Source organism: Protopterus annectens, chromosome 12.part0 (genome assembly GCF_019279795.1).
Source record: "Protopterus annectens isolate FY-2018-M chromosome 12.part0, PAN1.0, whole genome shotgun sequence".
Lineage (NCBI taxonomy): Eukaryota > Metazoa > Chordata > Ceratodontiformes > Protopteridae > Protopterus > Protopterus annectens.
Window position 1 is genome coordinate 409,623,053 of NC_056746.1, and position 13,166 is coordinate 409,636,218.

A 13,166-nucleotide genomic window follows, 5' to 3' on the forward strand; every position below is an offset into this window, starting at 1 on the left:
GTTCAGGATGGCCAGATGTCAAAATGCCCCCAGGGTGAAGACAAGCATCACTGTGACTTGCAGCTGCAATTAAAGCATGTTGAAAATACACATTTACTAATGGGGTGGCAACCCCTAACTTTCTTCACAATTCCAGCATGAACACAAGGAATCCATCATGTTCACTTCCCTGGAGTGCGGAGCTCCACTGCATGCAATTTATACATTTGTGAATCACTCTGCCATCTTGATTTTCTTCATCTGTATACACCAAGGCACTTATTTTAATATTACTTATTACCATGTCATTATATGCATATCCTACTACCACCTCAACTGCTACACATTGACCGCTAGCAGTAGGAGTGTCTTTGAATTGCCCACACCCTGCAAATGGCCACTCATCACACAAATTCACTTCCAACAATGTAGCTACATTTTCTGAATCCCAGACAAAGTTACTCTGGTTGGCTGTCACTGTGTCATCAATCTCATCAGTTAGCCTTTTCATTTCTTCCAGTATTAAACTGTCTAAAAGTCAAGCCTGTAAACTGTTGATCTCTCCCAATCAATGAAAAACCTCATCATCCTACCTTTTCAGATTATGTCATAGATATCTCAGCCGGTTCTAAAACGTCTTTGTTGTTTCTTGCAGTAATTTTTGTGTGTGTAATTATCTGCCACTATGTGAAGGAAGCTACTCTGCTAGTAACCTGGACAAAGTTCACAGAAATACCACCACAGGTTTCCGTTAAAAATGGGCTTTAGGAAAGAGAGATTAGCATAGCTAATAAAAAAGTAGCAGTAAATAAATGAGGACATGATTGGCGCTGGTAATTAATGTGCGTTGATTAACTGCACAAGATCCTTGTTCAGGATATTGTAAGTAGATATTTAAGTGTCCTTAGGATCACAAACTATATTTCTTCTGATGATACACTGCCAGGATTGAAACAAAGTATGGTATAACAATGTGACTGATTACCAGTAATCTAATCATGGATGGTTGAGAGTGATTTCCCAGCAACTATACCTTCTCAAAGAACTATTAGTAAACCATATGTTTTTTTTCTGTGGAATGGTATGTGCCACACACATGACTTGGTAAAATGCCCAAATGTGGATCCCTTTCACAGCCTGGAAATTAGTAGTTTATTGGCCATTTTGGGCTAATTTCTATCTCTTTCATTTCCCTGCTATAAAACCCGCATTTGCAAGGTTTTTGTGCTAGTATACAGCTTAGCAAGCTCCTGTCTGGTGCCCTGCAGAGTTCTACAGCAGCAGAGAGACAAAAGAGAGACTTTGGAGTGATTAAGTATCATTTTTCTGCATTTTCTTGCTGCCTTTAGCTAATTTTGCCTAAACGCCGATTTTCTAGAGTTTCTGTGATTTAAAAAGCTTGCTTCAGCTACATATTGTACTTATTTTACTGCCTGCACTTTAACAAAGTCGTTTTTGTGTTTAAATTACCTGTTTAACTGTTGTAGGCTACACATTCAAGTGTGATAGCCATTTCTGTGCATTTAAAGTGTTTTTTATTGTAACTGCTTTATTTTCTGATAAAAAACAAAAAAATATACTTGTTTTCCCACCTTTCTAAGCTAGTTTAATCCAGTTTTCAGGTTAGTGCTGAATTCAGGGCTGTGTTACAAGTTTCTGTGTTTGCCCATACTTTACTTGGATAGAAAGAAGCTTCTCTGTTCACTGTGAGAGAGGGAGCTTTGAGCAGCCTATCTGTCCCTGAAGGAGTGGTTTCAGCCCAGAAATTAGTAGTTTATTGGCCATTTTGGGCTAATTTCTATCTCTTTGATTTCCCTTCTATAAAACCCGCATTTGCAAGGTTTTTGTGCTAGTATACAGCTCAGCAAGCTCATGCCTGGTGCCCTGTAGAGTTCTACAGCAGCAGAGAGACAAAAGAGAGACTTTGGAGTGATTAAGTATCATTTTTCTGCATTTTCTTGCTGCCTTTAGCTAATTCCACCTAAAACACTGATTTTCTAGAGTTTCTGTGATTTAAAAAGCTTGTTTCAGCTACATATTGTACTTATTTTACTGCCTGCACTTTAACAAAGTCATTTTTGTGTTTAAATTACCTGTTTAACTGTTGTAGGCTACACACTCGTGTGATAGCTATTTCTGTGCATTTAAAGTGTTTTTTTGATTATATCTGCTTTATTTTATGAAAAAAAATAATAGTTTTCCTACCTTTCTAAACTACTTTAGTCCAGTTTTCAGGTTAGAGCTGAATTCAGGGCTGTGTTACAAGTTTCTGTGTTTGCCCATACCTTACTTGGATAGAAGGAAGTTTCTCTGGTCACTCTTAGAGAGGGAGCTTTGAGCAGCCTATCTGTCCCTGGAGGAGTGGTTTCAGCCCAGTAATTAGTAGTTTATTGGCCATTTTGGGCTAATTTTCATCTCTTTCATTTCCCTGCTATAAAACCCGCATTTGTGTGGTTTTGCACACCTGGCAGCACCGGTTAGCTAGGGTATAACTATTCCCGGCTCCACAAAGTCTGCTCTTCAATTTTTCCCTTGGATCTAGACAAACTTTCAACTTAAGCACTAAAATTATTCACCTCTCATCACTTCACTTGCCCAAAACTCATAGCAAGCACTAATAAACCTTTTAGCACTAGACCCACCTATACTGTAGAGAAGGACAAGGCTCTCTATTCGACCTTACCAGCCAATCAGTAAAACAGTTCACTGTACCTATCCAGGCATGTCCAAAGGGCAGTTTTAGGTGTACTCTCCAGTCCAACTGGTGAATCTGGGCATTTTGAGGCAATGTTACAATTGCCTCATGTACACAGACAACCCTCTCCTCCTTCCACCAAACACTAATACATGCGAGAGATGCAATTATACAGCCAAACTGGAGGCTAAGCTCTCTCAACCCAAGACTGGATCAGGCAGTCAAGAGGAGAAGGGAATTACTTGCATCAGACCACCAGTCTCACATAGACCTATGAAATCAGCACTGGCAAAAAACACACATAAATGCACAAAAACATGCTCTGAGGCTCTAAATAAAAATCTGCAAAAGCAACAGAGACCTCCAAAGCAGACATCCAAGCAACCTCCACCCTCCAACACAAACCATGAAACACATACTTCACAAAACCAGTGTGCCACACAATCACAGCTCATAAAGCAAAATAACATACCCAACACACTAGTAATAGGTGACTCTATAGTCAGACACACTGACGTCCCACTCACTAGGCTGAACAAGGAGAAGGTTACTGTTAGTTGCCTGTCGGGTGCCAGGATCTGCCACATAACACAGGCACTCAGGTCACTCCAGAACAAGTACAAATATGACTCTGTCATTGTCCATGTTGGTGTGAATGACCTGAGCTGTACCTCCCTGGACTACATGAAAAGAGACATGGAGGAGCTCTCTGATCACGTAGCCCAGGCTGGTATGACTCTGACCCTGAGTAGCATCCTGCCCTCACCTAGAATGATACCACAGTACAGAGAAAAAAATTATCAATTTCAATAATTGGCTAAGCTTCTGGTGTCATTCAAAGGGGATCCAGTGTCTGTCAGCCTGGGATGACATGCTCGACAAGCCACGCTGCTTTGCTAGAGACAGCTTGCACCTGTAACCCTTAGGCTTTCGAATACTGGCCAAGGCTCTTGCCACTCCCATAGTGCCTTTTTTAGGTAAGGCTCAAAAGACAAACCCACCACCGTAAATAGCACAAGTAACAAAAAACTGAGGGTAATGCTGCTCAATGCCAGAAGTCTAAACCTCAAAATGCACGCACTCGAGGCACTCCTCAGTATGGAGAAAATCGATATATGTGCAGTAACAGAAACCTGGTTTAAGGCTCCAGAGAGCACCCCAGCACTACTAGGCTACAACTCATACCATACATGCCAGCCACAAAACCCAGACTGAAATACAAAAGGTGGGGGAGTATCAATATTCATCAAGGATGCCCACACCTCCAGGTTAGTGGCACAGCACAATGCTTCAGAGATCATCCACTTGCAACTAACAATGGGCAAAACTGCTATTCAAATTATAGCTTGCTACAGATCACCCACCATGTCCCAGGACCCCCACTTTGCATTCCTGGAAACACTGGGAAACATAAAGGTCTTATTAAACACCCTGATATTGGTGATTTCAATTATCCAACCATTAACTGGGAGAACTACTCAAGTACAAACTCCCTGGCCCACCATTTCCTAGAATTTATAAACTCAAATACCCTGGATCAACTTGTTAACACGCCCACCAGAGGTGACAACATATTGGACCTGGTCATCACCAACATGGGTGACCGGTGTTCCACACCGGAGGTCAACCCCTCACTGGTTAGATCTGACCATAAACTAATCACTCTGGATATCCACATTCTGCCACCACCCCCGGTCAAAGAAACCACCGTGAAAAACATTTCAAAAGCAAACTTCACGTTATTTAAGACCGAGATGGGAAGTTTCAAAGCCCCCATGCTAATGCAATGCAAAATCCTTTACTAATGCACTCCACGGGCACCTACAAGAATGCATGGATCGGACTATCCCAAAGAAAACCAAGACTCACTCCTCCAAGAAAAGGAAACCAGTCTGGTGGACCCCTGCCATAAACAAGCTATACAACAGAAGAAGGAAACTAGTACAGAAAAGAGTAAAATCCCAAGAAGGGAAGACATCCCTGATCAGTATCAGCAAGAAACTACGTTCCCTCATAAAATCATCCAAGGCAATCTTCGAAAGAAAAATTGCCATGGACTCGTAAGATAACCACAAGGCATTCTTTAGCTATGTCAAGAATCTAAGTGGCAATTCTCAGATCTGCTCAAAGTTAGTGCAGAATGGCACAAAATACACTGAACCGACCAATATAGCCAACATCCTGGCAGATAGGTTCAGTGCAAATTTCATCCCCCTCTCACCCCCAAAAGGGCCCATAACTATACCAGAAAAATATAGTGCCCCTGAAATCACAGATACTCAGGTTAAAACAGCCCTTTCCAAAGCCAAAAACACAGCATCAATGCAACCGGACGGTGTCCCAGGCTGCGTCCTACACGAGCTCAAAGATGAACTAACCCCTCACCTAAACACACTGTTTAAACTCAGCCTCTCCACAGGCTACGTGCCCACAGAGTGGCGGACAGCAATGGTTATTCTGCTCTTCAAAGGTGGAGCCACAACGGACCCCAGGAACTATTGCCCTATAAGCCTGACTAGCTTGGTCTGCAAAGCTATGGAGTGCATCATCATGGATCTCATTAACAGAGACATTGGAAACCTCCAAACACTGGACCCAACCCAGTTCAGCTTTCTTAAGGGCAGATCATGCCTCCTAAACCTAGTGGGCTTCTTTGAGACAATTACCAAGGCTATAGATGAGGGAAAGGTGGTCCACACAACCTACCTAGACCTCGCAAAGGCCTTCAACACTATTCCCCACTCAGGTATTATAGACAAGCTCACCAGCCTGAACATAAACCCCTACGTCATGAGATGGGTTGCCAACTTGGTCATGGACAGAACCCACATGGTAAGAGTTGCAGGAGCTAGGTCTGACTCTAAACCTGTTACAAGTGGCATTCCCCAGGGCTCAGTCCTAGGACCCCTCCTGTTCAGCATATACTTCTCAGAGGTATAGGCAAGCACAGGAGGACTATGGCTCACCAAGTTTGCAGATGACTGCAAACTAGGGGCTATAATTGACTCTCCGGCTGACACAGACATCCTCCAAAAGGGTCTCACTGAGACAGATACCTGGTGTCAAAACCATGGTCTCAAGCTAAATGCCAAAAAGTGCATAGCCATTCCCTTTGGAAAAAACAAAGTACCCAAAGACTACCACATAGTTGATAGCCCCCTAAATATGGAATATGTACTAAGGGATCTGGGGACCCAAGTAGATAATAACCTCTCCTTTGATAGTCACATTGCCAAAGTGGTTAGAAAATCCTTCTATGTGGCCCACCTAATCACAAAAGGGTTTGCATCCAGATCGAAAGAGGTCATTGGGCCCCTCTACGCATCACTCATCAGACCCATAATAGAGTACAATGCCCCATTTGGGATGTACCTTACAAGACACCTGCAACAACTGGAAAGACCACAGAAGTTCCTCACCAAGAGGATCACTGGTCTCAAGCAGATGCCCTATGCAGCTCAACTGAAGAAATTCCAGCTGTACTCGGTTGCATACCGCCTACTCAGAGGTGATCTCTGCCTGACATACAAGGCCATGTCCAACCCAGAATTGATGGACATGCTCCACCTAAAGAAAATCCCCTCGAGCCACATGCTCCAGGGATCTAAACCTCACCACAACAATAAATAGGACGTGCTGGAGGGATATATTCCTGTCCCAGAGACTTCCCATGCTCTGGAGCAAGATTCCAATCTACATTAGGCAGAGCTCCTCGCTAACCCTCTTCAAGAGAAACCTTGACGAGTGGATGGGAAACAGAAAGTTTCCCCAGGGATCACTTCAGTGCCTCTGCTGGACAGAGGCACAGGGAACTAATCTAAAGGGGTAGCGAAAGCCTACACATTCTGGCTAGGCTTATAAATGCCTTCGGGCAGATAGCCTAGTACCTACCTATGAACCTATGAAGCATTAAACCTAAAACTATGGGTATTCACTGTTGAAAAAAATAAACTGAGATCCCCAAACAGAGAGAAAATTCTAAATCTTGCTATCATATTAGTAAAGGGATTTTGTGGGGCAGTCTTCATACCCCTGCAGTCCCAATAACATGGGCTGTGTCCACACACCCCTCAGCTACTTATATATTATTGACTGATCACTGCACCACATAGAAGGTGGAATACTCCAATGTGCCACAACCTTGAACTTAGCATATTTTCCTTTATATTCTCACTTGTACAAGTGTTTCCTTTCTTCTCTGGTCCATAATAACAATCATCAGAATTTCAAGAGGCATGCCTAAAAAATGCAAGACCATAATATAAAGGCAAAAGTGTGTATTTACTAGTTATAACCTCAGACTTGAAATTTCACAAAAAAGCAGCAATTTCAGAAAAGCACATTAGAATAAACTGCATTTCCATCCACAATACCTTTTCCCATTTTTGCACATGGAGTTAGGGTGCTTCTTCAAAAGTGACAATCATCTAGAGCCTAGGTTAACACCCTGTCACAGCTGTTCTTCCATATCACACACTGACACTTATGGCCAATTTAGAGTGTCCAATCCACCTACTGCATGTCTTTGGAATTTGTGAGGAAACCCTGCACAAGCACAGACAGGACATGAAGAATCTGCACAGAAAGCATCCCAGACAAGAATCAAACCAGAAATTCTCTTGTTGTGAGGCAACAATGCTATCCACTGTACCACAGTGACGGCCAAAATAAACTGCATTTATGATTCAACAAGTCTGAAATTAAAATATATATACACACGTGTGTGTGTGTGTGTGTGTGTGTGTGTGTGTGTGTGTGTGTGTGTGTGTGTGTGTGTGTGTGTGTGTGTGTGTGTGTGTGTGTGTGTGTGTGGTGTGTGTGTGTGTGTGTGTGTGTGTGTGTGTGTAGATACACACATTTAATATCAAAGTCATATAATGGCAGAGACAGAAAAAATCTACCTTTGAATAATTCATAAGGGATGAGTTCAGTTCTGATTCCATTGTGCTAGTAACTTAAAACACACCAAAAGTAAACTTTTCAACAGATACTGTAACTTGAGTTTTGTTACTGTAAATACAAAAGTTCCATACTTTTTCCAAAAGGTACATCAGCTTTTCATTTTGTCAATTAAAACATTGTAGTTTACAAACTCTGGCCAGGATTTAGAAACAGCCCCAGCCACAAGCAGTATGGAGGCAGAGAAACAGGCCTGTTTGCAAAATTGTTGACACCAGGGATTCACAGCAATATTAGCTGCCATGAGAAAAAACCTATCAGCTAATTTGCATTTTTCTGAATTAGTTGGTGAGTAGAACTAACAAGCCCTTTCTGCTGCCCTTGTGGTACTCACTGCTGGTGTCTGAGGCATTGTGTTAGCACAAACATCCCCTCATTCAGTACCCCCCCGCACACATATGTATATGCAAACACAAGTACACAGGCATGGTAGGACAAGAGTCAGAGTTATGATTGGGGTTACAGTTAGGGTTAGTGTTATGGTTAGTGTTAGGTGTATATGTGCTGTGTAGTGTTAGGGTTAGAGATAGGGCTATGGTTTGGGTTAGAGTTAGGGCTACAGTTCAGGTTATGGTTAATTTTTATAAGTAAGGTGGTTTAAGAGGGCCTAAATGTGTGTGCGATGTGTATGTATAAGGAACAGAGGGATATATGACCTGCTAGGAGGGTGTGTGTGTGAGGTTCTGGGGAACTTCACCCTGAGTCATTCCATAAAAAGCATCAGTGCATTCTCATGCTGCACTGCAAACATGATCTTACCACAACACAAGTTTGTATAAACACAATATGGCAGGCAATTGATAATATGGGGACATTCAATAATAAGATTTAATTAATTACATTTGTCCCAGTAAATAATAAAAAGAGCAGGTTTGCACCAAATCAGAAGAGATAACTGCAGTAAATTCATAATATTGAAAAAGTGCGTAAATATGATCTCAGCTATGAAATAAATGAATGCAACTAATGTATCAAAATCAAGAATGGAAACAACTTTAAAAAACAGTAAAGGGAATTTTAATAAAATCATTTTTGTCTTAAATACAGGTTATGTTTAACTTATTAAGCATTCTTTAAAAACAATATACATACACATTATTACATTAATTTATTATACATTTACATTAAAAATGGTTTGCTTCTTGCAGCAATAATTTGTACCTTTTGTTTACTATATGTTATACACATACATCACAATTGTTTATTCATGTGGCAAAATGACATTATCCAATAACAGACGTACACATTAAAGATGATTGCTACACCACACAGTACTGCATGCTTGTTCGGATATGTAAACTACTGTCAGTGGATAGACATTTTCATGTAATATTCAAGCTTTGCATCAGTAGTGTGAATGAATTAGCTTTCATCCTGTCAAAACAGGACAGGCAGCCTGAGACATTTGCTTTAGCATGATATGCATTTTGAATTTTGTGTTCCTTGATGAGATTTTCTACTTTTGAATAAAACACAGACAGTTGTAGCAATCCTAGTGATGCTGGGAAGACATCTACAGTACTAAAGATCCAAGTTAAAGAGTGGAGTTAAGTCTCTCAGACAACTGGTCAGCACAGTATAGCTCTTTGTGTGGAAAAACAGTTTTCCACATGGGGACAGAAAGTGGCTCAGGGAAACTTGACTGGATTCTGACCTCCAGTGGAGGCTAGGGGTAGGTAATCTTGGACATCTAAGATCAAAGAAGCAGCAGGAGGAAGGCAAGTAGGGTTGGTGGATGCAAGCCCAGAGTAAGGTACTTCCCTCCGCATACTGTGGTTGGAGGAGGTGAGCAGCTATTTACAAAGTCATCACAAAGTGCCACGCACCACTGGCTTCACAATCTGTCCACTGCTACACTGGAAATGCTACACAGGTAAGCTTAAATTACACATGGAAAGGGGACTTACCTGATAAGGAGTCATGCTGGATTAGCAGTGAAAATGAATGAGGCACTCAATCTGCTGGTTACAAAACGGCAGCAAACTTACAGCAAAAATAATACATATTCATATGACTAACACCTCATATTTCCAAAATAATTTGCATTTTCTTATTCTTTTATTACTCTTTGTCAACTTAAAGTTACCCCGAATCACTGATTCTTCAACTGTTCTTTCATGACGTTGAATCTTCCATTTTTTAAGTCACAGTACCTTTGTAAAGATGGACAAGCCAAATAGCTTTGTTTACTAAGAACCAAAGTTGTGGTTTGGATGTACAAGTCAATAATCACCAAATCCAGAATATTGTTTGTTGTTAGATTATACAGAATATATGAATTTATGGTATAGTTTTAACTGCTTTTGCTGAACAAAACATCTTATTTTGACCTTTGTTCTCAGATGCACATTAAGGTGAACTGAACAAAGGCAGGGCTAATGCTGGAGTTAGTTATGGCTTAGGCACTTCAAATGTAGTAACAAGGAACTACAGTGACATAAGCACAGCAATGTAATTGCATGGCAGTATAGCATACAGCTACATTAGAAAATATCATTTGCGAAGGAAGAAAGAATAAAACCAAAAACTGACTTTCAATCAAAACTCCTTAAAGTAGTTTGTGCAGGCCTGGCTCATTGGTAAACTTAAAAACTGTCACCTGCAGTCAACACAGCATACATCTTCACTGAGCTCAGTGTGCTCAAGGAATTATAGTGTTTACAAAATGAGGTTAAAGAGCCCTAGTCACCCTTACCGAATGCACTAGGTTTGGACAGCATTCATAAAGATACTGTGAGTCAAGGTATTATGTTTTTGGTATGCTGTAAAAAAATGAGGTATAATGTCTAAGTCAGTGGTAAATGGACTTAACGGTTTAACATTTCCAATATCACCTGCCAAATGTCGACCTTTTATCAAGTGTTCCAAATAAGTTTCATAAATATACATGTGATGGTAATACTTTATGGAAAATGCTTTCCTATGTATTAAAACTCCTTTATAAAAAAAAAAAAAAAAAAGATGCACTCACATTGCAGATACTCAGGCATGAAGCAGGATTCAGAAACAGCCCAGGCATGAGCAGTAAGGCTGCAACAAAAAGGGCCTGTTAATGTAATTGCAAAAGCCAGTGATTCAGAGACAAGTTAACCAGAATGAGGAAAGACCTCATTACCAGTTAATTTGCATGTCTTTGAATCACAAGGTAATGATTGCAAATACTAGCAAGCACCTTGCTGTGTTACTCACTCTAGGGAGCTTATGCACTGCATTGTCAATGGACCCCCCTCATTTACCATCCCTCAAACATGCACACATTTAAACAAACATGCATGCATGTGTGCATGCGTGCGCGCATGCGCGCACACACGCACACACACACACACACACACACACACACGCATACACACTGAAGAGAGACTGTCTACTATGATAGGCATGGGAACAAACCACAATGCTGCTGTTAACTAGTGAAGATTTAAGAAGTGATAGTTTCTGTAGCTAAAAAGAGTCTGGTCAGCCTTGGAAACAGCTTAGTCATACATGTTATGTAAGCTCACATATAGTTAGGACTGTCAAGTTAACCTGTGCGTGACAAGGCAAGATTACCCCAGGACTGCCCCTTTTACTACTAATAGAGACAGGCATTTCCAAAATGCTTTGTCCCACGCATGGGTCCCCTGAAATTATCTATGCTATGATCCCAGTTATTCACATTAGGGGTAATATATAATTATCTACCATGGGATGGGTGAGGCCAGTCTCTAACCAAACATGATGGGTTAATTTGAGCACAAAAAGGGAAAGTGACTAGGCTTAAAATGGCCCACAAGGGCAGGTAGACTAGTACATACCTATGAACCAATAAGATAGGGAAGTAGTAATACAGTTGTGTAATTCCACAGCTGTATAAGATGTTTTGCATCAATTTGCAGTACACTAAATGGTGCCAAGTGGCTTCAGTGTATAAGTAAGGAATTAACGACTGCAAACCAGCACTGTGGCTTCAGTGAATAAGTAAGGAATTAATGATTGCACAGCCAGAACTGTTGAGAGGATGTTGTCAGAGCAGATGGAATTGAGCAGGGAATGAAGTGACATAATTAAAATGTATAAACAAAAAAATACCATGGCTGATCTTAGTTGATGGTTGCCCCCCCCCCCCCCCCCCCACACACACACACACACCATTTCAGTGCCCCAGTTTGGGGCTCATGGGAGAGCTGTAACCTATCATGGCAAATAAGGGGCAAAATATCAAGATCACTTCTGAATGGGATGCCAAAACATCACAAGTTACATGAACATCCACTGCATCTGTAGGTAAAGACAATGTGAACATCACAAGTCTACACACAAACTGCACCTGTAGGTAAAGGCAATGTGAACATCACAAGCCTACACACAAACTGCACCTGTAGGTAAAGGCAATGTGAACATCACAAGCCTACACACAAACTGCACCTGTAGGTAAAGGCAATGTGAACATCACAAGTCTACACACAAACTGCACCTGTAGGTAAAGGCAATGTGAACATCACAAGTCTACACACAAACTGCTCCTGTAGGTAAAGGCAATGTGAACATCACAAGTCTACACACAAACTGCACCTGTAGGTACAAGTCTACACACAAACTGCACCTGTAGGTAAAGACAATGTGAACATCACAAGCCTACACACAAACTGCACCTGTAGGTAAAGACAATGTGAACATCACAAGCCTACACACAAACTGCACCTGTAGGTAAAGGCAATGTGAACATCACAAGTCTACACACAAACTGCACCTGTAGGTAAAGGCAATGTGAACATCACAAGTCTACACACAAACTGCACCTGTAGGTAAAGGCAATGTGAACATCACAAGTCTACACACAAACTGCACCTGTAGGTAAAGACAATGTGAACATCACAAGCCTACACACAAACTGCACCTGTAGGTAAAGGCAATGTGAACATCACAAGCCTACACACAAACTGCACCTGTAGGTAAAGGCAATCTGAACACCATCACTTTTCATACCTGTATGTCCATTTGAACATCACTAATTCTCCTACTTGTATATTTTTGGAATGTGGTAAGAAACTGCAGCTCTTGGTAACCAAACAATGAGGGCAAAGGAAAGACATCCAAATACACTATCAGAGTCAAACCAGGTAATCAAACACCCTGAGGCAGGTTCACTAACTGATACACCACTGTGCTGCTTAAGAGATTACCCAAAAATAAAAGTCTATTGTGTGCCCTTCGTTTTGCAGACGTAATTTCCCACTACTGGAATTTAGCTCCTGACAGCAAACATGTACAAGATACACACCTTTACATGAAATTAAAAACTACACTATTATGAGCGCTGACATTGCTACAAATCAACAGAAGGGCAATTATCCTAAGCACAGTGGCCCCATTTGGTGACAGTCAAATTTGGTCAATGGCCACTACATGACTGACCAGTGATAACTCCTGTATATCTAATGCTATTCAATAAACATAACATTCAGTTAATGGGTTCATCTCTCTCTCTCTCACCCTATATCATACTCTGAAGCACAATCTTGGACCATGTAAGCATTACTACTGTTTTTTTTTT

General features: G+C 41.1%; 1 long non-coding RNA gene across 1 annotated transcript; it reads right to left on the bottom strand.

Moving 5' to 3' along the window:
* Nucleotides 1–8,439: 8,439 nt before the first annotated feature.
* On the bottom strand, nt 8,440–12,284 carry LOC122816612. The gene is made up of 2 exons (XR_006367089.1): nt 12,216–12,284; nt 8,440–12,184 (listed from the first exon to the last, which is right to left on the bottom strand). It is a non-coding gene; the product is annotated as an uncharacterized LOC122816612 (long non-coding RNA).
* Between the last annotated feature and the right edge of the window lie 882 nt (nt 12,285–13,166).